At 40.3% G+C, this 27,436-nt stretch overlaps 1 long non-coding RNA gene and 1 pseudogene across 1 annotated transcript; one reads left to right on the top strand and one right to left on the bottom strand.

The window, feature by feature from the left end:
* Positions 1–1,108: 1,108 nt before the first annotated feature.
* On the bottom strand, positions 1,109–26,472 carry LOC124226878 (uncharacterized). Its single transcript, XR_006885391.1, has 4 exons — positions 26,329–26,472; positions 9,222–9,278; positions 6,609–6,801; positions 1,109–1,372 (listed from the first exon to the last, which is right to left on the bottom strand). It is a non-coding gene; the product is annotated as an uncharacterized LOC124226878 (long non-coding RNA).
* Positions 18,148–19,020, top strand: LOC124226877 (60S ribosomal protein L5-like; annotated as a pseudogene).
* Positions 26,473–27,436: the final 964 nt, after the last annotated feature.

The raw sequence follows: 27,436 nt of genomic DNA, 5'->3' as shown, positions 1-27,436 counted from the left end.
TGTTATATAATCCATAGCACAATGTTATTATAGTTAAACAGTCAATTTTCTTTAAAAGAAATTTAAAAAATTTTAAAAGGCAGGTGTTTTTTTATTTACCCACATATTTACTGTGACTGGTGGTATTGATTTCTCTCTGTGTAACTAAGTGAGTTTCCCTTTATTATTATTTGCCTTCAGTCTGAAGAACTTCCTTTAGCATTTCTTAAGTGAGGGTCTGCTGGTTATAAATTCTCTCAGCTTTCTTTTATCCTGAAATTTATTTAAACCTCTTTTATTGAAGGAAGCGTTAAAATATAGGATGCTTTAAAAAAAAATAACAGGAAAAACATATTTAGTTTGAGTTACTTTGTTTTACTTAAATGTATAATGGTAAGTTGATTATTAATAGTGAAAAGAAGTTTATACTGCATTTCTCTACTTATGCTTCTAAGACAATTGCATTTTTTCAGCTCTATTGAGGTATAATTGATGACAATTGCACCTTAAAGACTGAGTTTATATTGTAAAGTGAAAAAAATTTAGAATCCTAGTTCTGCCACTTATGAACCAAGTGACCTTGTTGAAGTCACTTGCCCTCTTGGAGCTTTAGTTACCTTCTTGTGAAATGGGGGTGGAATCATATCTAATCTGCAAGGTTAACGTGAGCATCAAATGTAGTGATCAGTATGCGTATGTTTTGTAAATGGTAAGTTATTTTACAATATTAGTGGCTATTTTTTTTTTCAGGATTTCTCCACTGTATTTCTTTTTTTCCCTTTTCTTTTAAAATTAAGACTTTCTTATTGTTATTTTTAAAGCAGTTTAAGGCTCACAGCAAAATGGAGAGGAATGTACAGAAATTTCCCATACGCTCCCTGCCCCCACACACCCACAGCCTCCTTCATGATCAGCATCCCCCACCAGAGTGGTACATTTGTTTCAACTGATGAACCTACGCTGATACATCATTATCACCAAAAGTCCATAGTTTACATTAGTGTTCACTCTTGGCATTGTACATTCTGTGAGTTTGAATAAATGTACAATGACGTATCCACCATTATAATATCATACAGAGTATTTTCACTGCTCTAACAATCCTCTGTGCTCTCTCTATCCATCTCTCCCTCCCCACGTCCCTGACAACCACTGGGCTTTTCACTGTCTGCGTAGTTTTGCCATGGACACCCTTTATCACCAGTGGTCCCCAGGACTATCCAGCTGACATGGGACATTCCCTGTTAAGGAATGGGCCGTGAGAAGATTCTCTCTTGATCCTTCTTGTCACTGTCCACCATTGGATTCACTGTCGTGGCTCCTGGGCAGTACTCTCTGAGGGTCCTGTTGTTCGGGGAAGCATGAAAGGGAAGAAGAAATCCACTCTCACTTCCTGGGAAAGAGGAAAAAAGAAAAGGGGAAGAGGAAACTCAGCTATGTTTGGGTGGAAAAAGAGCAGAGACATGTAAAAGAAATTCAGTTCTGAAGACTGGGACTGTGTCTAAGGCAGAATTCTCACGCTGCTTCCCAAATCCGTTAGGACTATTTCATTGTTTTTCCCAAAGAAACAATGGGAAATGACGTTAACACTCTAGTTCAACTGCTTTAATGTTTAAATAAATTTTCAGATGCAGGCCTGGAAACCTAACCACCTAAAGAATTCTATTTTTAAGAAAAAACAGGGGACAGCCCCAAGGCCTAGTGGTTAAAGTTCCACGTGCTCCGCATTGGCAGCCGGGGTTTGCAGGCCTCGATCCCAGGTACAGACCTACTCCACTCATCAGCAATGGTGTTGAGCCATTCCACACACAAAATAGAGGAAGATTGCCCCAGATGTTGAGTCAGGGCTGATTTTCCTCAAGCAAAAAAAAAGAAGAGGATTAGCAACAGATGTTAGCTCAGGGCAAATCTTCCTCGCCAAAAAGAAAAAAGAAAAAACAAATGTGTTCTGTATTTAAAGACAAACAAACAAAAACCTTACAGAGATATTTTTTAACTTAACCCACCCTTCTATTTCTACCCAGATCTTTTATATACATCTCATCAGCTCAAGCCTGAAATGCTTAAACACACCACAGCAATATTTATGAAGGATTCTATGTGGAAAGGCAGCTTTTGAAAGGTTGAAGAATGGGGATCAAACCTCAGGATACATAGCAGAGGAAAGCAGCTATTCTGTTTTGGAAAGCAATGGAAATGCTTTGGAATGGTCTTCGAGAAACAGTCACCAAACTTCCAATTGAGTGTTAGATACTCAGGGCTGCCCTGACACCAGACAATAACTCAGAGTTGAGAGTGTCTTAAAGAAAATCCCAGTAAGCCTATTCTTGGCTAGGTGGCCAAAGTTTTATATCTACCCAGACATATTAATTAAACAAATGTGCACATATGCCCTCAACTTGTGGCTCTGGGCGATAAAACTATTAAGTTGCAACATTAAGACTTAAATACATTCGCTTGAACTAATTTAATTTATATTTCAGATAATGAGTCAGTAAAGTTTCTGGAATTCGCCTCTTCTTCTAATTTTTCTTTCCTCTGAATTTAAATCCTAGCTCACCTAGGGGTTCCAGTATTCTGGGAAATCTGATTTCCTTAAAACAGAGATAAAGAGAAGCGCTCTATATTTATAACCAGAACAGAGCATGTTCAATGGTGAAAGAAACATCTGCATGGCTGAGCTCTAAAACGTTGAGGCACAGCTAAAAGAGAAGTTGGGTTGGCGAGCAGCTGTCTGTTGGTGGTGTTACCAAGCAAGGGCCCACTGCTTGATGCACATAGAAGCCAATATTATGGCCCTGGCTTTTGAGAAAAGATAAGCTTTATTGTGAAGTCAACCAGCAAGGAGACAGAAGGCACAGTTCTCCACTCCGTCTCCTTGATACAGGGTTCAGGATGAAATTTAAGGAGTTAGGGGCAGAAGCTGATTGGCTAGTCTCGAATCAGTCTATATACAGTAATCGAGTTATTCGGACTGCTGGAAGCTGGATTTTCCTATTGAAGGACTTCTCACTTCATAAAGGGCTCTGGTAGCAACATTTCTGAAGATTCTTGGTTCTGGGGTCATCCTGGAGCTGTGGGTTTCTACCTGGCACATGCGCAGTGCTATCTCTGTTATTGAACAAGGTTAGATTAATCAATAACCTGTTTTAAGGAAGCAAAACTAGTTTAAGCTGGTCAGTGTTTTATGTGCTATTTCAGAGGCACGATGCACTTAGATCTGCTTTTCATTTGTAATGTTATCTATTTGGTTGGTAGCCTGGTTTGTTGTTTTTCAGGAAAAATACTGCAAAGAAAAACATATGCTTCCATTTGGCTATTGTTTTGGTTTCCACACTCCAGGATATAGGCCTGCCTGCTTTTTCATTTGTCTCCCTTGGGAAACTCAACATTGATTTATTAAGTTGGATTACCTTGGGTTTGTTAAAAAACAAAATCCAACCAAGTAGATTTGAAGCTCTAATTGGCTTTATTAGATGATTCATGAATCGGGCAGCATCCCGTCTAGCAACTAGAAGGGCGCCCCAAGGGGTTGTACAAAATGGAAGGTTTTTATAGGAGGAAGAGTGGGGCAGGGGAGTTATCAGCAAAAGAAAATAAAGGATTATCTAGGGGCCAGGACATCTCCTTTTGTGGGAAGGGAACAGTAAGTGTTTTATCACGCAAATTCCTCTTCTTCCCCTGAGGGAAAGAGAAGGCCCACAAGACAGAGGACCTCACTAGCGATGACCAGACAATTTCAGACTGGCCCCTTACAATTATGTTTCTAGGAGAGTTTGAAATTGCAATTAGATCAGGTATCAAATCTGGGTTTTATATTATAGGCTTTTAATGCGAAGGAGGCCATTTCGGGCCTATGGTTTTCCTTTTAACAGGCTGATGCAGAGAAACATCAGAGACTATTCAAAAAAAGGATTAAAGAAGCAAACAAAGATAGCGGAAGAAAAGAAAAAAATAAGGAAGAAGTGAAAAAGATGATTGATGTTGATGATGCTGTTTTAACTGAGAATTTTAAAGACTGCAAAACATTGAGAAATCAAGTTAATGACCTGGAAAATAAACTCGGATTAAGAAATGTCAGATTGGAAGATAATCTTGATGGGGTGAAAGTAAGAGAAACAGTGATCTTTTTGTCCCCCCACATAGAGCATTGCAAAACTGCTTTGGATGAATAATTTTTAATTCCTTCCACAAGCCATATCTTAATTTCCCTAAAGCTTGATGCAATCTGTACTTTATATGTGAGATGAGAAATTCTTGCAGGGGAAAGGCAAATATCTTAGCTTCCTCCGGCTTCTGATGACTTTTTGTTTCTGTGGAGAGGCTGACAGAGCCACCATTTTGATTGTTTTCCATTAGATAGGGCTTAAACCAAAGTTGTTAAGAGTTTTAAACATTATGAGTCAAATGCTTATTTGGTTGACTCCAATTATCATATTTGAAACATCTACTCCCTTGAACTATTATCTTGATAAGTATCTTTTCAAGATTGTGCTGAATCAAAAGAATTTTTGAATAGTAAAGAAGAAAGTGTTTTAGAGAGGAAGTGAGAGGCAAACATTTTCTTTGTTCCTGATCCTACCTGAAGAGTCTCAGAATCTGTCCTCAAGTCACAGTGGGTGAACAGCCTTTCACTAATGGGACTGAGTGGGTGCATCATTATCACACAAATAATAGATCACAATAATTGAGCATTTGCTCCATGCCAGACACTGTTCTAAGAGCTTTATATGTGTAAATTCAGTTAGTCTTTGCTACAGTCAAAAATGTTAGGCATTATTATTATCCCCATTTTAAAGATGAGAAAATTGAGCTTCAGAGAGGTCAGGTTGTTGCCCGAGGTGGCACAGCTGTGACAAGAGCGGCAAGATTCATATCTGAGTTATTCTGGCTCCAGAATCGACACTTTCAACCACAGTACTGTGGTTCTCCATTATATAGAGACATTGAGATTTTAAAGCTAATTTGTTTCTGGCCATTGATGGAAAAACATGTTCATTTATCCCAGGAATAGTTATGTTAGCAAAAGGAAGTCTCTTTTCTGTTACCCATTCATTTCGTAAAGTGAGTTTAAATACAAAACAAATCAGAGTTTTTGCACTGCCAAAAAGAGGACAGTAAAGCCGGAGAGAACAAGGGAAGCACAAGTTCCGAGGGACTTTGTATTGTCTCCCTGGTCTCAGTGGGATCACGTGTGGTATATTCCTTTAAAAAAATATGGAGATAAAATTTAAAGGATTGATTTTAATTTTTTTAATTAATTTTATATCCTTTGACATAATGGCTGGTTTAAATTACCCAGCAGCAGTGAGTAATACAAGAAATGCTCTAATTAAGAGTGAAAGAAAGAGCATGTTTTGAATCACGAAATCAGAAGGTATGAGAAGTCCCTGAGTTATCAGGAGCAGAACCAATTACTCTTAGAAGAAAAGAACCAGTTGGTTACTATACCCATCAAAGCAATAGGAAGCGCAATATCTCTTAACGTGATGGGTATCTCTACACCATAGGGTTAGAAATAGCATCCGTTTCTTCCACCCAAAGAACACCAGTCATGCTCCACGTAATGATGTTTTAGTCAGTGATAGACTGCACACGTGACAGTGGTCCCATAGGGTTAGTACCATGTAGCCTAGGCGTGTAATAGACTATACCATCCAGCTTTGTGTGAGTACACTCTGCAATGTTTGCACAATGATGAAATTGCCTAGAAATGCATTTCTCAGAACATATCCCTGTTGTTAAGCGACGCATGACTAATTTAAACAGCCCCTCAACATGGGTGAAGCGGCTATAACCCGGCCACTGTACCTGAACCCGGCCACTGTACCTGAAGGGTAGAGAATGCCTGGAGCAAAATAGAGAGGAGGGTGGAAACAAAGTGGAAGAGATTAGCCCCCACAATGAGGGGGAGGATTGTGCAGAATCAGGAACTCTGAAAGTGGATGAAAGGAATAGCCAGGGACGGCCCGTTCCAACCCGACTGCTGTTACACGCATCACTTTTTTCTTCCTTCTTTGCAAGGTACAGTATTTGCCACAAAAGTGGGATAAAGTGTCTCTGTGAGTCTGAGAGCTCAAACAGGTGAGGGGAAAGCCACCTAAAGCGATAGCGGTGAGAATTTAGAAAAAATATTATAAGCCATGGAATTCCACCAAAACTCAACGGCAATAGCTGTGCATCTTGGACGCCACTGCTTCAAGTCAAAGGAAGTTAGCTCAGATCTCTACTTCCCACTTTGATCTTGGGAAAAGTCTTTCTTTTTCCAATGTTTTCTGGCTAAGTGAAAAAAATTCCTCAAAATTCTGCATGAGGAAAATCGCTTAGATAACTTGATGAGTTTTCTCTTTTGCAAAGAGACAGTGTACTTGCAATTTTATTAATTAATTTACTTGTTATATCACAGGTTAAATCTTTATTTGGTGAGAATCCTGATGGATGAAAACATGACCACACAGTGATTATTACAGTGGACTAAGAATGCAGATTTAGTGCTTGGAGACGCAGGCAAAGAAGGTATGAGGTTTCTCAGCAGATGTTTCTAGTTGTGAAATGGAACAACATTTCTAGTTGCCTCTCCGTAGTGGGGATTAATGAGATGGTGGTGTTGAATAACCTTCAGCACTTACCCAGTACTAGGCTTGACAACCTGTGAGTAGAGATTTGAAATCTTCAGGTGCCGCAACATGCAAGCCATTATCACCACTTGTAATTTTTTGAATTATGAAATTCTGTATAGCAGTTCTCATTCCAGATTGCGCATGAAACTTCTCACAGGCATTTTACTTCATGCTTCATGGTATGGTAAAATTATGATCAACTCTATGTAAGTCCAAAGAAAGAGCAGAGTTTTGGTTAAATTTCGTGTGAGACATGAGAGTTAAGATGACCCTCATTTCTAACATAGCCAATACAATGCCAATTTACAGCTGAGATCGAAAATTAAAATTCTACATTCTTGCAAGGTATAGTCTGTATATCTTTTCCCAAATTATGCACTTTCTGATTTTATTATAAAATTAATGCCCACTCGTTAAAATATAGTAAAATAGGAATAAATGTAAATGTCTCTTAAAGAGTCAAGTACCTTGACCAATTCCACAAGTAGTGAGAGGTGGAGGCCAAGTTAGGAACCCAAGGACTCTGATTTTGAAGCCAATGTTGTCTTTAGCGCATCACAGTTTAGAGGTTAGCTAATTTAATATTTTGGCTTTTTTCACTTAACATTACACCAAAAGCGTATTTGATGTAAAACTTTCTTTTCTTTCTTTTTTTTGAGGAAGATTAGCCCTGAGCTAACATCCACTGCCAATCCTTCTCTTTTTGCTGAGGAAGATTGGCCCTGAGCTAACATCTGTGCTCATCTTCCTCTATTTCACATGTGGGACACCCCCACAGCATGGCTTGATAAGTGCTGCTTAGGTCCACACCCGGGATCAGAACTGGGGAACCCCAGGCCACCGAAGCAGAGAGTGTGAACTTAACTGCTATACCACCAGGTCAGCCCCTAAAACTTTCTTAAGGGGAGGTAGAGTATTCTGTCAAGTACTCCAGTAGTGTTTTTGAACACTTAAAAAATATCTTGTGGAATATCAGTGTTGAGGGTGAAGATCAAGGATGCTGGGATGTTCCTACTGTGGTATCTGGACGCTGCTGGAAATGCAGGTTTTGCACAGTGGCCTACTCTCCTCAACCCTAGTTGGGTTTTTTCGTAGTTAGTAGTGGGGGTAATGACCTCAACTGTCTTTATTCCACGGAATTCAGAGAACGGTTTAGTAGATTTTGGTTGGGAGGGGGATAAAATTTCTACGAGAAATATTTAAATAATAACATAAGAGAAAGAAATGGAGACTTGTTTCTAGGGATCTGTGAAGAAAGAAAGGAGAAAAATCGTATCTATCTAACATGGTTAAAGTGTGTCTTTGCGCTAAGTTGAGTATATAAGGGTGTAAATTAGTTGTTTCTAAGCTTTGGATCCGTAGGGAATAGAAAAAAATAGAAAACAAGACAAAGCAAAGCAAAAAGGGTAATTCAACATCATACTCTCAAAAGCCAAAGTCAAGTAATGCTAGCCCTAGGTTATTCTAGGATGTGGATTTTATGATGGCGGGATTGGAAACCCTCCATTCTCCCAGGTGTCCACTCCGCATCCTCTGAGGCCTCCCTTGCTGGCCTCTGCTCTCTCCCAGGAAGCTGTTGGCTGTTCCTTCATCTTCTGTTTTCCGTACTCCCCAATTTCCTTCCAGTAAGTCACTCCACTCCAGCAAAGATACGGATGTTGCTTGTCATGGATACACTGCGTGTGCACATTTTCTCTACATTACTGAAAGATCAGGCTCATTTTACAGTTTGTAAATTAATTTCAAATTCAGTCTCAGCCTCTCTGGCAGCAGCTTTTGCAGCCAAGGGCTGCAGCTCAGCTCGCTTGCCTTCAGGAGCCCCCACCCCCGAGCCCATCAGCGAGATCTGTTTTCTCTGCAGAAGCACACGCGCAGCCCCATGCTGACAGTCACTTGTCTGAGCATCGGCTAATCACCAATATGTTCTGTTAAGTGAGATTCATAGATGCTGATTGCATTTATTGCATAAATTACTTCATTATTAAAATCAGGTCATTGGAGCCCCCAAACCATTAACATGAAGGTTATTAACATAATTTCATAAGCTAATAAATCAAGCACAGGAAAAGAATTAAAGGGTTCTTAGTGATAAGTGTTTCTTCAGAGATTAAGGAACACAATTTTCTTATGCATATATTAACATTTTCCGAGTGGATTCATGCAAGGGCAGTTTCTTCTCTCTGCATACATGACTCACACTCCGTCTTTAAGCTCGTTTTCAAAATCAGTTGGGTTTTTTCCTTTTCAAATAACTGTAAAGCAATTTTCGACTGAACCCATTAGCCTTCTGTGATATGCACTACCTGTAAAATTCTTACCTTTTCGCACCTCTTAGATCACAAAATCTTTGGGATGGGGGAGGCAAGGTGAAGTTGGAAGGAAAAATACCTTGGGCTGGCCTTAGATAATGCAATTTTCATTCTAGGTGAATTTCAAATGTATTCCTAGTCTTAAGAGGTTCTAGTGAAGTTCTAATTATCTCTCTAATTACAACACATACTGAGGTTAAGTGTTCTTATCAAATGGTGCATTAAAAATGGGTCTTATTCCCAGGCTGGATCTAATAGGATGAGATACTAGTCTGAACACACAGAAATTGGTTCCCTCGTTCATTTCACTTACCAGATTGTGAAAGATTCTGAGGGTCGGAGCCGTCATTATCCAGTGCAATGGTGTTGCCTAGAAACGGAGATAAGTTCCAATGTAAATCAGACTATAACAACTTCATCCTTTGTGCAATTTGTGTAATGTTTTTAGCAAATAGCAACTGATGGATCATAACCGAGATATGTGGGATGTTGTTAGCAAGCATGGCGTGTGGTTTTACAGGTGAATTTGGGAGACGAGTGGGACTGACAGGTCTTTCTAAGAACAAGTGCAGTGACCACACCACACCTGTCCTCTACAATCTTCGGTGGCTATGAATATTCTTCTGATTAAAGTACAAACCCCCTCCTGTCTGCCTGCTTAAAACCTTTCAACAGCTTCTTATTGCTCTTAGGATAAAAAAGCATTTCTCAGCGTGGCCTGCAAGCCCCAGGTGGTCTAGCCTGCTGTCATTGGTCCAGCCTCATCTCACAGCTTGCTTTGCTCTAAAGCTTGCTTTCAGTTCTTCATAAGCACCGTTTTCCTGTCCATCACAGGGCCTTTGCCTAGGTTTCCTTCTCTGATGATAATAGTCTTCTTTGCTCTTTGAACCTATTAACTCCTATTCGTGCTTCAGCTTTCAAGAGCCTCTTCCTCCGGGAAGCCTTCCCTGACCTCTCTGATTAGGTCAAATGTTTCCTGGCCATGATAATACCACGAATGTCTCATGTAAATATTTGTCAGTTGCCATTTTTAATTTTATAGTGCAGTTAATTTTTGTAATTGTTAACTTGTTTACCTGGTTAAAAAATCAAAATGAAATAAAGAGATATATGCTGAGCTCTCTAGCTTTGACGCCTGTGCTCATCTACCCCATGCCTCTCCCTGTAGAGGGAAACATTTTTTTATTGGTTTGTTATTTGTCTTCCCAGTATTTCTTTTTTGCAAGGACAAATGCAGATATATTTCTTGTTTTCCCCCTTTTTAACACAGGAGATACCATACTTTATACATGTTCTACGCCATGCTTTTTCCTCCCTAACAGTATACTTTGTAGCTTATTCTGTATCAAGACATAAGGAACTTCTCTCCCTCTTTTCATGGCTGCATAGAATCCACTGTGTTGCTCTTGTATTATTTATGAAACCAGTTCCTTGTGCTGCCAGTTAAGTTGTTTTCAATCTTTTGCTATTACAATGAATGCTGCAATTAGTAACTACATGTGCGCCTTGTACATTATTTTATGCATGTGCAGTTTCTATGTAAACACCCTCAAGTAGGATTGCTGGCTCCAAGGATAAAGGCAGCGGTAATTTTGGTAGATATCACCACATTACCCTCCCCATGGGCGGCACCATTTTGCTCCTTCATCAACAAAACGTGAGTGTGCATTTCTCCAGAGCTTCCTCAGTAGCGTTGTCCAACTTTTTGATTAGGAGGTGAGAAATGGTACTCAGTGCAGTTTAAATGTGCATCTTTCTTACTTTGAGTACAGTTGAGTATCTTTTCATGTGCTTAAGGACCATTTGTAGTTGTTATGTGTATGAATTGTCTGTCCATGTTTCTTGCTCATTTCCTATTGGATGCTTAATCTTTTCCTTCCTATTGTCTACATGCTTTTTATTCTAGAGGTTAGCCATTTACTGTGATATGTGTTGCAAATATTTCCCCCTGTTTGTCACGTGTCTTGTTACTTTCCACATGGTGTTTTTGGAGAGTTAATGTCATTTCCCCTGCTAAGACACTAATGCTAGAGAGAGCAGGTCCCACATCTCTTTTGCCACCACTCTGTCCCAAAACCTGTTTCTTCATCTGTAAAATAACATGAGCCTTATTATTATAGATGATCTCCAGGGCCCCTTCACCTCTGAAAGTCTATGATTCAGTTTCTCTTCTTACATTTTGGTTTACAAAGTTTCCCCCGGTTCCCCTCCCTCTGCCTCTCTGAGCTTGGGCTCAGGGGTCATACAAATCGTTGGGAAATGTGGGACCTAACGTAGTGTTACCTGAGAAGTTTCTAGAAAGGCTCCCCACACCCAAGTATCCCACCTAATTTTTTTTTTTTTTTGAGGAAGATTAACCCTGAGCTAACATCCACCACCAATCCTCCTCTGTTTGCTGAGGAAGATTGGCCCTGAGCTAACATCCATGCCCATCTTCCTCCACTTCATATGTGGGACGCCTACCACAGCATGGCTTGATAAGCAGCGTGTAGGTCTGTGCCCAGGATCAGAACCGGTAGACCCCAGGCCACTGAAGTGGAGCGTGTGAACCCAACTACTACACTGCTGGGCCAGTCCCCTGCCTAATTTTCATTTGAAATTTCACCATTAGAGATACATTCTGTCTTCTCAAGTCCCACTAACTTTGTTCAGGTCTTTGTTAACTCTAGTCTGGACTTAAGCCAGTCTCCACGTTTGCCTGGATCCTGTGTCTTCAACCTCCAATCTTTGCACTCTCTCCCAATGACATTTCTTATAGAATAGCCTAGATCAGGGTGCTTTCTCATCTAACTTTCTTGTATTGCCCATTTCTTTTATTATTAAGTTTCCAAGTCCCTTCATAATAAGGTCTCAAGCTACATTTTCAGCTGCAAGCCTCACTATGCCCTCCTCGATGCCACAGGCTGCTCACCATCCTCCTCCTCTGTGTTCTTCTCAGGCTGGTCCTTCCACCCAACATGCCCTTCTTTTATCCATGTCCAATTCTACCTATAAAATATTACCCATTTATCACCATCCTCCTTTCAAGCTGAGATTAAACTCTGCTTTCCCGGTGCCGTCCTAATAGTTTGAATAAAATATCATATTTTTTATTTTTCCTGGAAGGTATGTGCACAGCTCTCTGTCTACCAGAGTGTAATCTCTTAGAGGGCAGAAATATATTGTGTTCTTTTTCATCCTAATAGAGTTCTATCAGAAATAGTCTCTAAGGCATTTATTGACTAGACTTGAAGCAACACTCACCCCTGGGAACTTTAATTTTAATTTAATTTGCACAGTACTACTGGAATGTGTAGCAAGTCTTAAATAGATGAGTTAATTAGTTTAACAGATTTAGTTTTTTTCTTAAATATGGTTCATGAAAGCGTTAGTGGGCACCCTGGTGTACAGGTGTGTGTGTGCATGCACACATGTGCACATCCCATTATTTACTTGTGGGAAGGTGTTAAAAGGGAGGGAAAGCATATAGGGGTTAGAAGTGAAGGGCACTGAAGAGAACATCTTTCCATTCATGGATTTGCTGAAGAGCAACTCTGCTCATTCCTGAAACAGCCTGCCTCATTACCCTACAAAATTATATCTTTCCCATCTTTTTTATTTTGGACAAAATTTATCCATGAAAATTTTTCTAGTTAACCCATTACCACCAGCCACCTGTATTACTCTAATAGGTTAACACATTCTGCATGGATGTGTTAAGACATTATTGAAGCAATCTAATATATCTTGAGGTTGTCTTTTGTCTATATTATGTCCTCTTTGGATCATCCTTCCTGATAGTATTTCCTAGTTTAATCTTGTAGCCTTTCCAGAGAAATAGTTCATGGGTATTTGATAGTGAAAGAACTCTCCAGAATATTTTATCTGGGTCAGATCCTAGTGATCTTCCCCCACAATGCTCTCATCTAGCTCTGCCCATGACTGCCTGAAATGAAGACTACATCGTTCCAGCCTCTCTTGCAGCTAGGTGTGGCCATGTGCCTAAGTTCTAGTCAATGAGATGTAAGTAGAAATGCCATATATAACTCCCAGAAATGGTTTTTAAAGTAAGAAGGTGCCCTCTTTGGACCCTTTCTCCTTTCAGCTGAGAGAGATGCCAAGGTAATAGATGAAGCTTGAGCAACCATCTGAGACTATGAGGTGGAATTCCTATGCTAAAAATGGCAGTATAGCAAGATAGAAAGAGCCTGAATCTACGATGACTTTCTGACAATGCACTTCTAGACCACCTGCCTCCAGACTTCTTTTACATGAAAGAGAAGTAAGACTTCTATCTCGTTTAGGTCTTTATTATTGAGGGTTTCATCATTCACAGCCAAACCTAATCCTAATTCAATATAGCCATAGAAAAGAGTAAGGCCTAGAGAATTACAAAGAGCCCTCAAACAAGACCCAAACAGATGCTCTGTCAGGATGAAAAGAAAAAATCATTAAAAGGAGAGGAAGAAGATCAAAATCGTATGCTACAGGACCCGTTCCATTCTCCTTGGTGAGAGCAGAGAATGTCAATAGCTTATGTGCTGTTGGTTTTCACTCAACATGGAAGGGTCCCTTTGGCGTCCACAATGGATCAGTGTCCATAACGCATAATGCAGTTTGAAGATTCTAGAAGGGCAGGAAATACCAGAGCATGGGAGTGTGAGCAAGAGGAGGACCACCAAGTTAAGGAAGCTGGAATGTAATAAATACTGGCATTTTAGGCTATCACTAGCTGGGCTCAAAACAAGCGAGATGTGGAATTTAGTGGCATGGTATCTTCATTTCTCAACCATGGAATTAATTTTTCTTTATGGTAATCAACATATTAAAATAATTTTGTAGTCATCCTATCTCTCTTTATTTAAGCTATTCCCAGAAATTTGAAAGAAGAGAGCAAAAAATTCCAGTCTGGCATTATTCCACAAAGCAAACTGCCCAAAGGAGATTCTTGCCAAGAATGCAGTGACATGGGCATTGCATGGGGGTAGAGAAGCCGAGGTCCAGAAAGGGAAGCGATTCACCCTCAGTCGCCCATGTAGTGAGTTGATAACAGAGTTCAGCTTTGAGTTCTGCTCCCTTAAGGCTCCAAGGCCAATTCTCTCTCCTCAGCACCCTGCTTTATCTGTCCTTTTAACTGACTCTCCATCTGGAAAATTGGTTGTGCCCTGGAAAGCTGGGCTGAAGTGCACGGAATAGTCATCTTTACCATAAGGTCATGAGTAATCAAACATTGAGCTTTCACCTACTACCCACGATAGAGAAATTTAGCTTTCAAAATGTCTGTGAAAAAAACTTTGTTTCAAGTTGTGTGTCTTTCTGACTGCAAGAAATGAGATTTTGCATGATAATACTGATAAAGCACCTCGTGTCCTGAGAAGTGCAGCTCAAGACAACTCTCTAATGCCTTCCCCGTGCGGTTCCAGATCTCCACTCCCGCGAGCCGAGAGCTGGACCAGTCGCACTTACAGGTACAAAGTTGTGCTTGGGATAACGAAAGGCAAAAATAAATACGACAAACGTTTTCTTTGGTACTAGATGACAATCTCCCAAAGCACAGAGCTCTTTAAAAATAATATTGCTATTTTTAAAACCCTGATATACTGTTTCTTTTTACTGAATCTTTCCTATTCCTTACTCATTACAAGTTTCTAACACCTGTGTGTGTATAAAGATGCTAAATCCGAGACGGATATAACAAATCCTTATATAATGGGAGATGTGCTTTTTCATAGGATTTTGTCCCCAGTGCCTCAGGAAAGTGGCCTGTTTTAGAATCTCAGGTTTTTGACATGGAAAGAAATCTCTTAGTTCAATATATAAATAATCCAATCCCCACATTTATAAATGAGAAAAATTGAGGTCCTAAGAGAAGAAAGATTGTGCCCAAGGTCACAAAGCTAGTTGAGGTTTTAATAAGTATCTCTTCAATTCCTTTTCCATCTTTGCAGAACAGATTAAAAAGAAATATTTTTTCCTCTTCTTCTGTTTTTTCACCCACCCAGCATTCCAGATGAGGTTCCATGTTTGGAATCATAAACATGGTACAACAAAGTACTACTATATACAATTTATCAAGTAATTTATTTATTTATTTTACTCTGAAGGAACAAAATGTATCATAACCATTCATCCTTTCTCACTTTTGTCGTCAGCTTTTTATGCACGGGTTGAACTGGCTGTTCTCTGAACTGAGGTGTGCATGTGAAGATGTCATGTGCTAACAGCTAATTAGTAGCATTTCAGAGCAGAAGTAGACCTTGCTAACGCAAACAAGTTTCTGTGTCCTGGTGGTGCTGGATGCAGCTGCTGCTCTCAGGTGTCGACAAAGCCCCAGACAATGGAGACATTAACCCAGGGCTGGGAGAAGGCTTCTGAGAGCAGCCAACTAGTCCTCATTTGGAGCCTGCCAAGTTGCTGTGTTGGCCATTGGTCTGAGCAAACTGCTAGATGCCTGGAGGCCCCTGGTAACCCAGCGCTAGCTCCCAACACCTCTTACGTGGAGCAAACTGCTGGCATCCAAAAGAGGCAGTAAATACTTGTCAAGAGATAGAAACCGAGATGGTAGCCACCACTTTCCTCCAGCTGGGTGATGTTGCCATCCCACCCAATCGCATTGTCAAAATCATATTTGGCCAAGCTTTCATTCCTCGCACAGAAGTTGTCAAGAAAGAGTAAAACAATTAATGAAATAGCATACTTTGGGGGGAGGAAGAGAGATAATGATATAATATAACTAAAAGATGATAAAATCCACATCTTCTCTCCATAATTTATCTGATCTACTATGACAGTATCACCAGTATATTAAACATCAAAGTTGTATTTGATGCATTCCAAGGAATTCAATATTTTACCTTCACTGAAATTGATTAGAAAGTAGTACTTGTCACATTTCCTTTCAGACGTTTAGAATAAGAAGTGAGCTTGCTTTTCTAGCTACAACTCAGAAAAAACAACTAACGAATTCGTCAAGTACTTATTCAGCACCAACTCAATATGCGTGGGCCCGTGCTTGGAGATACTGGGATTAAAGCTTGGACCTGCACGATTCTTGAAGTACATTTTAGGCATCATGTAATAATTTGTACAAATGCCCCATTGAGCACCTATTCTGGTCGAGGCAAATAAGGCTGTTTTGACATTACTATTTTGAGATTGCCACTTAGTAATTGCCACCCTCACTCCATTTCTTTTTTTTTTTTTTTTCCTTCACAGGGAGTACAAAAATTTCTGAACTCTTGTCACTGGTGTTTAATGAAAACTAATAGGAACTGATTGTCATGCGGAATACAAAGAATATAATTGGTTTCACAATTACTTAGTGCTCCTAAAAATTTATAAACCATGGGAACTTCTAACTAAACGTGGTAGATTTAAAAACAAAACAAAACATGATTATACCTCCAATCCTTCTCGAAGTCCCACTAAAATGACAGTAAGAGACTAAAGCACAAATCAACAAGGATTAGGAGAACAAAAGCGGAAATAGCAATATTTTGAAAGCCAGAGAGCAGATGGATAGGCAATACTGACTTACTAGACAGGAGAAAGCTGAATGGCAAGAGCCTGTAAGAAATAAAGCCAAAAATCAGGTCTAACGGAGCCACAGAGGCCTGGAGAGTGTCAGCAATAGAGGCACCAGCTGCCTCCGAAGGGGCGTGGGCAGGACTGAAACCAGGAGGAGTGGTTGAAAGTCTGTTTAAGGAGTCATTTAATCTAGGTTCCCCACGGTATCTTGCACAGCCAGCGACTATTGCTTCCCTACCCAGTACAAGACTGGAGGTTTATTCTCAAAAGAGGTTGAATGAGAAGGTTCTGGATGAGGGAGCACTGGGCATAGCTGAAAGCACTCGTGACATGTGGAGACAAAGGAGACAAAAGGGGCATCTGTAAAACAAGTAGAGGCACCACCAGCACCATCTTCCTCTTACTTCTAGGATGCTGGCAGCCAGGATTGCACATGCACTGGTGGGAGAAAAGAGGCTTCCTCTTTGGGTAAACTGATCACCCACGAGAAAGTAGCTACAGACACTGTGGTCAGCAGAATAACATCCATGTCCTGATCCCTGAAACCTGTGAATGTGTTGGGTTACACGGCAAAAGTGAATTAAGGTTGCAGATGGAATTAATGTTGCTAATCAGCTGACCTTGACATAGGGAGAGTGTCCTGGGTTGTTCAGGCAGGCCCAATGTAATCACCACGGTCCTTAAAAGTGGAAGAGAGAGGCAGAAGAGGTCAGAGTGATGTGATGTGGAAAGGACTTGATTGACTCTTACTGGCTTTGAAGATGGAGGCAGAGGGCCAAAACCCAAGGAACACAAGTGGCTTCTAGAAGCTAGAAAAGGGAAGAGAACACATTCTTCCCTGGAGTCTTCAGAAAGGAATGCAGCCCTGCCAACACCCTAATTTTAGCCCAGCAAGACTGTATCAGACCTTTGCCCTCCAGACTGTAAGATAATACATTTTTGTTGTTTTAAGCCACCAAGTTTGTGGTAATTTGTGATTGCTGCAACAGAAAACTAATGCAGATACCGACTATTGGGGGGACCCCACAAAACACCAGATCACCCCACAGTGAATCTCCGCAGTTGCAAATCCAACCCATACTCTCTCGGCTGCCTTTAGCGTTTCAGGACTTCTCTTGAAAATGGACAGCCAAGGACTGACAGATATTGGAATTTAAAAATCTAACATAAAAGGCCAAATCCAAAATTAATAAACATCACAGAGGAAAGAGACCATGCAGGAGGCAGAAGAAAATGTAAAACAAAAGAAAGCGAACTCTCATAAAAATAAGAGAAGATAGTGCATCCGTGAAACAAGAACAGAATGGTCTTAAAAAGGAACATTCAGATGATTTAAAGAACTCTGAGAATTTAAAAATATAAAGAGGGGGCTGGCCTCGTGGCCAAGTGGTTAAATTTGCATGCTCCACTTCGGCCGCCCAGGGTTTCGCTGGTTCGAATCCTGGGCATGGACATGGCACTGCTTGTCAGGCCATGCTGAGGTGGCATCCCACACAGCATAACCAGAAGAACCTGCAACTAGAATATACAACTGTGTACTCAGGGGCTTTGGGGAGAAGAAGAAGAAAAACAAAGAAGATTGGCAACAAATGTTAGTTCGGGTGCCCATCTTTAAAAAAATAAATAAAAAATAAAAATATAAAGAATAAATATTAAATAGATAGAGAAATAAGGTTTAAAAACCTCCAAAAAAGAGGTCTGTGGCAAGCCATGGACATGAGCCCATGTTTGTTAAAGCTATTCAGAATAAAGCCTGCCTCAAGAGACACCAAATGAAATTTAGAAGAAAATGAGAGGGTAAAACTGATTACTATGCTCGGAAACACTTGGTAATTCAGGACAAAAATAAGTACAACACATCCAAAGATAGGATGATAGTTCACGTAACCAACAGAGATATCATTTGTCAGATTGCTTACACCCGTATAGAAGAGGATATGATAATCCACACAGTTTATGCTCATGAACTCCCAAAATATGGTGTGAAGCTTGGCCTAACAAAGTATGCCGCAGCGTATTGCACTGGCCTGCTGCTGGCCTGCAGGTTTCTCAAGAGGTTTGGCATGGACAAGATCTACGAAGGCCAAGCGGAGATGACCGGGGGTAAACACAGTGATGAAAGCATTGATGTCAACCTGGTGCCTTCACCTGCTATTTGAATGCAGGCCTCGCCAGAACAACTACTGGAAACACAGTTTTGGGGGCCTTGAGGGGAGTTGTGGATGGAGGCTTGTCAATCCCTCACAGTACCAAATGATTCCCTAGCTGGCATTAAGAAAGCAGGGAAGTCAATGCAGAAGTACATCAGAAGCACATCCTGGGTCAGACGTTGCAGTTGATGTGCGTTATCTGATGGAAGAGGATGAAGATGCTTACAAGGAACAATCCTCTTAACACATAAAGAACAACGTAACTCCAGACATGATGGAGATATACAAGAAAACTCATACTACTATATAAGAGAATCCACCCTATGAAAAGAAGCTTAAGAAGTTAAAAAGAAGAGGTGGAACTATTCTAAAATATCTCTTGCTCAGGAGAAAGACAGAACAGCTCAAAAGAAGGCAAGCTTCCTCAGAGCTCAGGAGCAGGCCCCTGGGAGCTAACCCAAACCACAATTTTCTATGAAGATTTTTCATGTAAAGACAATAAAGTCATTGACCAAGCAGCTGGGAAAAAAACAAAAAAAGAGAAAAAGCCTTTATAAAAGTAAAACAAACAGGGGCCGGCCCAGTGGCTCAGCAGTTAAGTGCACACATTCTGCTTCAGTGGCCCGGGGTTCCCCGGTTCAGATCCCAGGTGTGGACTTGGCACCGCTTGGCAAGCCATGCTGTGGTAGGCGTCCCATGTATAAAGCAGAGGAAGATGGGCATGGATGTTAGCTCAAGGCCAGTCTTCCTCAGCAAAAGGAGGAGGATTGGCAGTAGATGTTAGCTCAGGGCCGATCTTCCTTAAAAAAAATTTTTTTAAGTGAAAAAAAAGTACAACAAACAGTTTTAAAATAAGAGAAAAATAAGATGAGAAAATTAGAGTATTTGTAAAGGATATCCAACAGAAGTCCCAGAATACGGTAGAAAAGCTGTGAGATTGAATAAGTCAATGCACCTACAACATGAATGAAAGAAGTATTCTAAAAACTTCTAGAGAAGAAAACCTGATTATGGGCAAAGGGTCAGGCATCAGAATGGCCTTGGAGGTCTTAAAAACAACATTGGGAGGTAGAGAAGCAATGCCTTAACAATTCTGAAGAAAATAATTTCCACCTTAGAATTCCCACAAGTCTGCAAGTGGGGCAGCATTTTCAGGCATTTAAAAAAGTCTCGAAAAGTTGCCTCCCATGCAGTTTTTCAGGAATCTACTAGAGGAAATGCTCCTCCAACATAAGGAGAAAACTCAGAAAGAAGACGCTATTAGCCAAGAAACAAGATACTCTACAGAAGAAAGTAGCCAGGGGAATGTCAGAGTGGTTACTATGTAGCAGGCTCAAAGAACACCCAGTGCTGCTGGGAATGGAAAGACACAGGGCTCTAGGGGATGAAACCAGGGTAGGGGAAGAAACTGAGAAGTCATCTGTTGTTCTCGTTCTTAGGAAATGTATCCTTACTGCAGAAGTTTGAAGCCGAATTAGTGGTAAATCCATAGAAAAACTAAGCAAACAACTCAAAATGAGACAATTATTTACTCTGAGGATTAGAGCAGAAGTCCTAATATAAGAAAAAATATATAACCCTAGTTCACTATGAACACTAATTGTAAATAAATGTCAGTCATTACAATAGGGTAACTACTGAATGCTGGTTTAACTCCAATTGGTGGTACATGATATACAATAAGATATGGCTATATAAAGAGAAGGGCGGCCCCAGGAAGTGCAGGTTTGTGGATATACTGTTTGTGTGTGGTAAATGGAAAAAATAGCCACAATTCTCTTCTCCCTGTGTCCTTCTCCATGTGACTTTATAGCCTTTCCTGTCAAGAGGTGAAGTCTATTTCTCCTCCCCTCGAATCCAACTGGCCCAGTGAGAGAATGCAGTGGGAGTACCAGAGAGCCAGTTCCCAGCCTGGACCTCAAGAAGCTTCACGTGCTTCCACTTGCACCACTGGAACCCTGCCCACCCTTTGTGTGAACAAGCCTGGTCTAGCCTGCTGGAGGGTGAAAGACCACATGACGTGTGGAAGAGCCAGGCCAGCTGGGGCCACTTAGGCCAGCCAGCCCCTAGCCAACCCAGTAACTAACCACAGCTGCACGAATGAGCTCAGCCAAGACCAGATGGATTGCCCAGTCCAGCCCAGTCCAGTTCAAATTGCTGATTCACAGACCTGTAAGTAAACCAATGGGTACTTTAAGCCAATATGTTTTGGGCTGATTTGTTACACAGCAAATTTTTTTTGATGTTGTGTATATGTGAGCAAGTGTGTCTACAGGAAGGTGTTAATGCAATAAAGCTAAGTTTTTATGTTCTTTAATGGGAAGTCAATACATCTATCTAAATCTGAAAAATCAAGCAACAGAGAAGAAGCAGGTTATTTAGAAACCTAGGGACAAAAACAATGAATGGATTTTAAAGTGGATATCCAAGCATGTAAATCAGGGGTCAGGAGGGTTAGAGCAGAGGATTATGCTTCTTCATTACAGGCTCTGTAGAATTGTTTGATGTTTAAAAATTAGGTATATGTTTCATTTTGACAAAATTGCAAACTCAGTGGAAACAAAAAAGAAAAATAGCTAAACTTCCAAATTATTGATAGTCAGCTGGTGTAGAACATCTGCCACCACCAGCAATAGTCATGTGTTCAACACATTTCCTGGTGGCTGGAGCAATTTCCTACTAAGACATCGCCACAACCAACCCAATTTTCCCTTTGGATGACTGTTCAGTCTTCACGCTTGCATACCTGTGGTTGGTGCACAGTGGGGGAATTGAAAAAAAGCACATGGAAAAGTTGGATGCAGAGTCTCAGACGCTGCAGGTGTCCTCCAAGTTCGTAGGCTCCATTCTAGAGTCAAATAAGGATCGCAAACATCAAAAATAGTGGAAAACTGGCTGCAACCAAAATCAGGGCATGGAAAAATTGGTCATTAAAAATTATTCTGTGGTAACATTGTTGAATTGGCATGGATCAAAAGTGGAGCAAATTCCCATATTCAACACGGTGAAGTGATACTTCAAACAAAACAAAACACACACACACACACACACACAATGGCAGTAAAAATGGCTGTTGTCAGATGATCACTCTTTTCTTCCCTGACACTACCCTCTGTGCTTTAGATGTATTTTTCTCTTTGGGATGTTTTCAAGTGTGTTTATTAAATTCCCTTTCCCTTGTCAGGTTGGAAATAAGCAGTATTTAGAAAAGGCATAGAAAGTAAAAATAAGATACCGGATATTAAGTGATGTGTTAATTAGTCAGGCTAGAATAGGGCATGCCGCAGTAATGAAAAACCCCAATCTCTATGACTTAACATCTCAGGCTGCATATCCAAAGCTGGGTCTTCAGGACTCCGGTTATCTGAGTCACTCAAAGATCCAAGCTCATAATATGATGCCACTATCACCTCCTCTCAAAGCAAACTAGAAGTGACACACATCACTTCTGTTCCTATTTCATTAGCCATTTTCACACGGCTGTGTCTAAATTCAAAAGGGTAGGAAAACGAAATCCTCCCATGTCCCCAGAAGGAGAACTGGAGTATTTGTGACATATTCCAACTCGATCTGGTCTTCTCCCTGCTTTTCAGCATAGTCATCCATCACCTAGAATATAAATTTGTTATGTTTATTTTTATCCAAAATATAGGAACTTTTTCTAGACGTGTTTTGCTCTGGAAAATTATTATGGTTTACAGGCAGATGATGAATCTGGCTAAAGGAGGAGGACCTGGGAGGTTATATGAGGTACGAAAGTTATGTAAAGTAATGTGGTTTCCTTTTTTCTTCCTGCGGTTTAATGATGCAGCACGGTATTTGCAAACCAATCCTGGTCTTCCTTAAGTGGTTTCTATAACAAGATAATTTTATTTCACCCGATCACTAACCAATGCATTTTTGCTTCTTAAGTGGAGCCTTGTTTTTGCCTAAATTTTGAAGATTGTGAATTTAAGGGAATGCCACTTTCTGCCTGCTTAAGAAATAACCCAAGGTGGCCTGGAAATAAAAATGCTAATGCACGAATAAGAAAACTTCGTTATCTAAATCTCAAAGCCACAGTTGCGCTTTGAGAAGGAGAGGTTAAGGTGAGCAGGGCTTGCAGATCTGGAGGATCAAAGAATTATCGTTTTCAGATGAGACATGGGAGTGGGGAAGGAGCGGAGGAGGTTTCCATCTCTGGGAACCAAAGAAGGACACTGCCTGCAGTTACTCGTGAAGAAGTTCAGCGATAAGCGCTGGGCTTCTCTCTGGTATAAAGATGGAAATAGGTAGGTAGGGGTTCCAAATATTTAGCCAAATTCCCAAAACGCTTTGATCCTACAACTTCAAATATGTCATGCCTCACATCCAAGTATGGTTACACCTCTTTGCTAAAATCCAAACAACCAAAAAGCTGAAATCATCAGAACTCTATTACATCGGAGGAAGAAGAAACACATGGCAAGCAAACTAGCTGAAATCAGGCATACCTTCAAAAGAAAAGCAATTTCCAGAATGTTGTAGCGTTGGGACTGATTTCAGCCAATTTCTTAACTTCTCTGAAACACATGGCACATTCAGGCAGAAATAAACTTCGCTGAGATGAACCGCTTACCTAACTCTTGCTCATTTTGAACTCTAAAATCTTTATTATGGAAAGTTCCAACTATTCTGAATTATAAGTAGCAAGGTCTTTAACCCATGAATATGTGCCATAAACCTCAAACCATCTGTCAAGGGTTCTGAGAATGCCCTCCAGTTCTTTCTCACCAACAAGCTGGTGCCATGTGACAACCAGGGATCTGAAGCAGTGATCTGAGCTGGTCTGCTGTTTTGTCCTATGCCACATGCATGGGATGCTTCTGGCCTTGGGCTCTTTACATTGAAAATGGTAATTTGTGGATTATGGATTACTATATCCTATATATTCCATTATATAGATATAGATTATTCACTTGTTCAGTTTAAGCTCTTTTCACACTTTATTAATTGATTTCTCTAGATCAGAGTTCCTCAACTTTGGCACTATTGACATTTTGGCCAGGTAATTCTTTATCATGGGGGGGGGGGGAGGTCTGTCCTGTGCATGGAGCTCATGGGTTCGGATCCCAGATGCAGACCTACACGCTGCTCATCAAGCCTTGCTGAGCCAGTGTCCCATATACAAAGCAGAGGAAAATGGGCACAGATGTTAGCTCAGGGCTAATCTTCCTCAAGGAAAAAAAAGGGAGGATTGGAAACAGATGTTAGCTCAGGGTGAATCTTCCTCAGTGAAAAAAAAAAAAGCATTGCACACTGAGAACTAAAGATATGACTGACCATCTACCATGTTCTTTGATTTGTCAAAAAAAAATTGTATTCAGGATACGATGATTGTTAAATACATTATATGAAATGGCAAGCACCCTAATTACCAATTTATCACAATGTTGGATTAATTAAAATTCTTTGCCAAGCATTCTGGAAGAATGGGAAGTTCGTAATTTTGTTCTGTAATTTGGTTGTTTTGTTTCATTGTATTAGGTTTCTGGATAGATCCTATTATAACACTGGTTAATAGAACTGTGTGCAACAAAGAGGATAAAAGAACTCTCAGCGATGGCCTTGCTCGCCTGTAAAGAGCCTGTTCTTCTTTCGAGACTGTCATTTAGAGAATTAAAATGGGTCACGGGATAACCCTTGTGTAGCTAGTGTAGCTGAGTCTGTTTCTTCCTCGGAGAGAATGAGCTCCTCTTTCTTTATGTATTTTCCTTGGTATTGCGTCCTTCATGAATCTTCTTGCCCTAACAACCATCTCCAGCATGCTGACAGATAAGGAGTAAGACACTCCCAGGCCAAATTATTTCCCCTTAATTCTTTCATTCTAAAACAGAGTGTTTTTGAAATCTTCTAAGACCACCTGCTTTCCAAAACTGCAAGATCATCAAAATCCTTTGGGGAGAGCTTTTAAAAAGGCCAAAAGCAACAGAAAATATAAAAAATGAAAATGACGAAAAGTAGATTAAGAGAATTATAAAAGTCAGGACACTTCTAAACAGGAAATAAAAAGCAATGTGTAAGTGTGTCAGGTAGTTGGTTCCTAAACCTATGATGTTATTTTTCTGGAAAAAGAAGTCTAAAAGGACTCCATTTCCAGAGATTGTATTTCAACAGCTCTGGTGTGGGTCCTGATCATGGAATGTTTTTTTTGTGGGTTTTTTTGGTGAGGAAGATAGGCCCTGAACTAACATCTGATGACAATCTTCCTCTTTTGTTTGAGGAGGGTTGTCCCTGAGCTAACATCTGTGCCAATTTTCCTCTATTTGTATGTGGGATGCTGCCACAGCATGGCTTGATGAGCGGTGTGTAGGTCTGCATCCTGGATCTGAACCCGTGAACCCCGGGCTGCCATAGCGGAGCACGCAAACTTAACCACTATATCACCGGACCAGACCCTCATTGCTTGTTTTTAAGCTTCATGGATGATTTTGATGATCAGCAATATTTAGGAACCAGTGGTTTAATTTCCAGTGTGAATTAAAAGAGGGAGTAGGTGATAGGGAGACAAATCCTAACACCTTCTGTTTTTCTCTTCGGAGCCTTTCTCTGGGCTAAGTGAGATCTTGTCAGTGGTGGGTAACATCCTAGACATAAATGAGGGTTAATGAGAAGTATTTTGAGCTGAAAGTCAAGACAGCTAGATTTGATTTTATCTGTTATTGACCTTCTGTCCTTAAATAAATCATTTATTCTTGCAATCAGTTTTTCTACCAGCAAAATGGATTTCATAAGCAATGACCCTTACTTTATGCTTGTTGAAAATGTGATTTTAAATGTACTTAGGTTGTAGAAAGTACATTAATTAAAACTGTTATGATTATTCAGTAATATATAAAACAAAAGACCAGACTCGCTTCTCAATATGTTTTCCCCAAACATTTTCTTGCTACCTTATTCATTGGTAGAAGATCCCTTTTATTGCTCATACAAGAAGTCATTCTAAGACTAGTCTATGGAGATATAGGCAAACAGAGTAGGACCACAGATATACAATAGAGATAGGCACAATTACATATGATTTCTTTGATCTCAAGTATAATTTCAAATTTACGTAAAATTAGTTCCATAAAATTATTTCCTGAGGCTGGCCTAGTGGCATAGTGGTTAAGTTCACATGTTCCACTTCAGCAGCCTGGGGTTCTCAGGTTCAGATCCCGGGCACGGACCTACACACCACTCATCAAGCCATGCTGTGGTAGCGTCCCACATACAAAATCGAGGAAGATTGCCACATATGTTAGCTCAGGGCCAATTTTCCTCACACGCAAAAAATTATTTCTTGTTGTTTCATAGTATATTTTCAAATATATCTCTTTTTTCTTTTATTTAGATAATATTTCATGTTTAATATATAGAAATTTAAAGGCTTTTTTTGTTAATATTTTCTAAATTGATTAGGGCTAATTTCAACGAGACATAAAAGAAAACTGTGATTAATAACGAAGTATGAAAACGGCTAGGTAGAATTAATCTGCATACGTAAACTTAATTAAGGTTTATTTTATTCAAATCGAGTAGTTCCATACAATGTGAAGGGTATTTATTCTCTGGCATGTTTTCATTTTGTTAAAGCTCTGATACTTTATGAATATCACAATGGCTCCAAACAGTTATTATTCTGAGATAATCAGGATGTTATAACGATAGCTCAAATTTTGTGGTGAACTTATTTTCATGGAGAGCCATTCTTATGTAATCCATCAAGGGTTTGCTGTCAGAGACAAAGAAAAAACACATACTTACCTATCTGTATAAAATCTCGATGATCTAGAAAGATAGAAGTTAGTATCACCCACCATTGGGCTGTTTTCCCACGAGGATACTTCTCTGATGGGTTTCTTATTTATCATGAGAAGCGGCACACAAGTGGAAATGATCTCTGATCGAAGCCAGCACCATATGCCTGTTGTAAAATACCACCTTCCAAGGCTGTGGAGGAAAGTTCTTTATTCCCATCTCCACCCTGTTTCCTGCAACTTCTGTGAAGTCACAGAATTTGGGGAAATAGTGGCGCTTCCCGGCCTAGATTTACCACCATCTGGGAAACAGAATGAGATGCTGCCACCACCACTTTCATCTGCCACATTCTCAGAAATTCACCACCCACAGGGTGATCCTAGCCAATGCAAGTGACTTCATTCATCGGGAAGAGGAAGAGAAATAATGGAGAGTGAGTCCCGTCTGAAAACTTCCCAGGCTGCTTCTATTTGCTACCACATCCTGTGTAAAAACGCCTTAGGCTGACTTCCAAGACTACCAGTAATTTGGCTCCACGCTGCCAATTTCTCTCCCTAGCCGAACTGGTCTCACTGACCCATGAACAGACTCATCTCTGCCCCTGTCTTTATAGAGATTATTGCTCCTCCCTGTTGTCCTTCCAGGGGCCAGCCCAAGTCTCATATCTCGTAGAAGTCTTCCCTGATTCCTCCGGCTCACGCTGCTGTTCCTCCCTGCTGCCCTCATAATTTCATCTGTAACAAGGAATTTAGAACCTAATTATGTGCTAGGATGTATTGTCCTTTGATTGTTCCATGTGTTAGTTTTAGTTCTCCACTTAAATTGTAAGTGCCTTAGGATAACTTTGTGACTAATGTCTAAACTCTCCTCACTTTCCCTTTCCTCCAGTAACGACATCAGAGTGCTAAATCCATAATAAGTATTCAATAATTCATAGAACCTTAGAATTGGGACTTTTAAATCCGGCTCGTAGATGGGCAGAAAACTCTGCTATAATAGAGAGGTAACCACTTCCATAGTCTGCAAAGATTCTCCAGCACCTACTGGGAGGTTGACCTTGCTAAGCTCTGGGGACTCTGACCTGACTCGGTCTCTTGGGAAAGATAAACCAATG

This window comes from Equus quagga, chromosome 15, assembly GCF_021613505.1.
Source record: "Equus quagga isolate Etosha38 chromosome 15, UCLA_HA_Equagga_1.0, whole genome shotgun sequence".
Taxonomy (NCBI): domain Eukaryota; kingdom Metazoa; phylum Chordata; class Mammalia; order Perissodactyla; family Equidae; genus Equus; species Equus quagga.
This window is presented reverse-complemented; position numbering and strand designations above follow the sequence as displayed.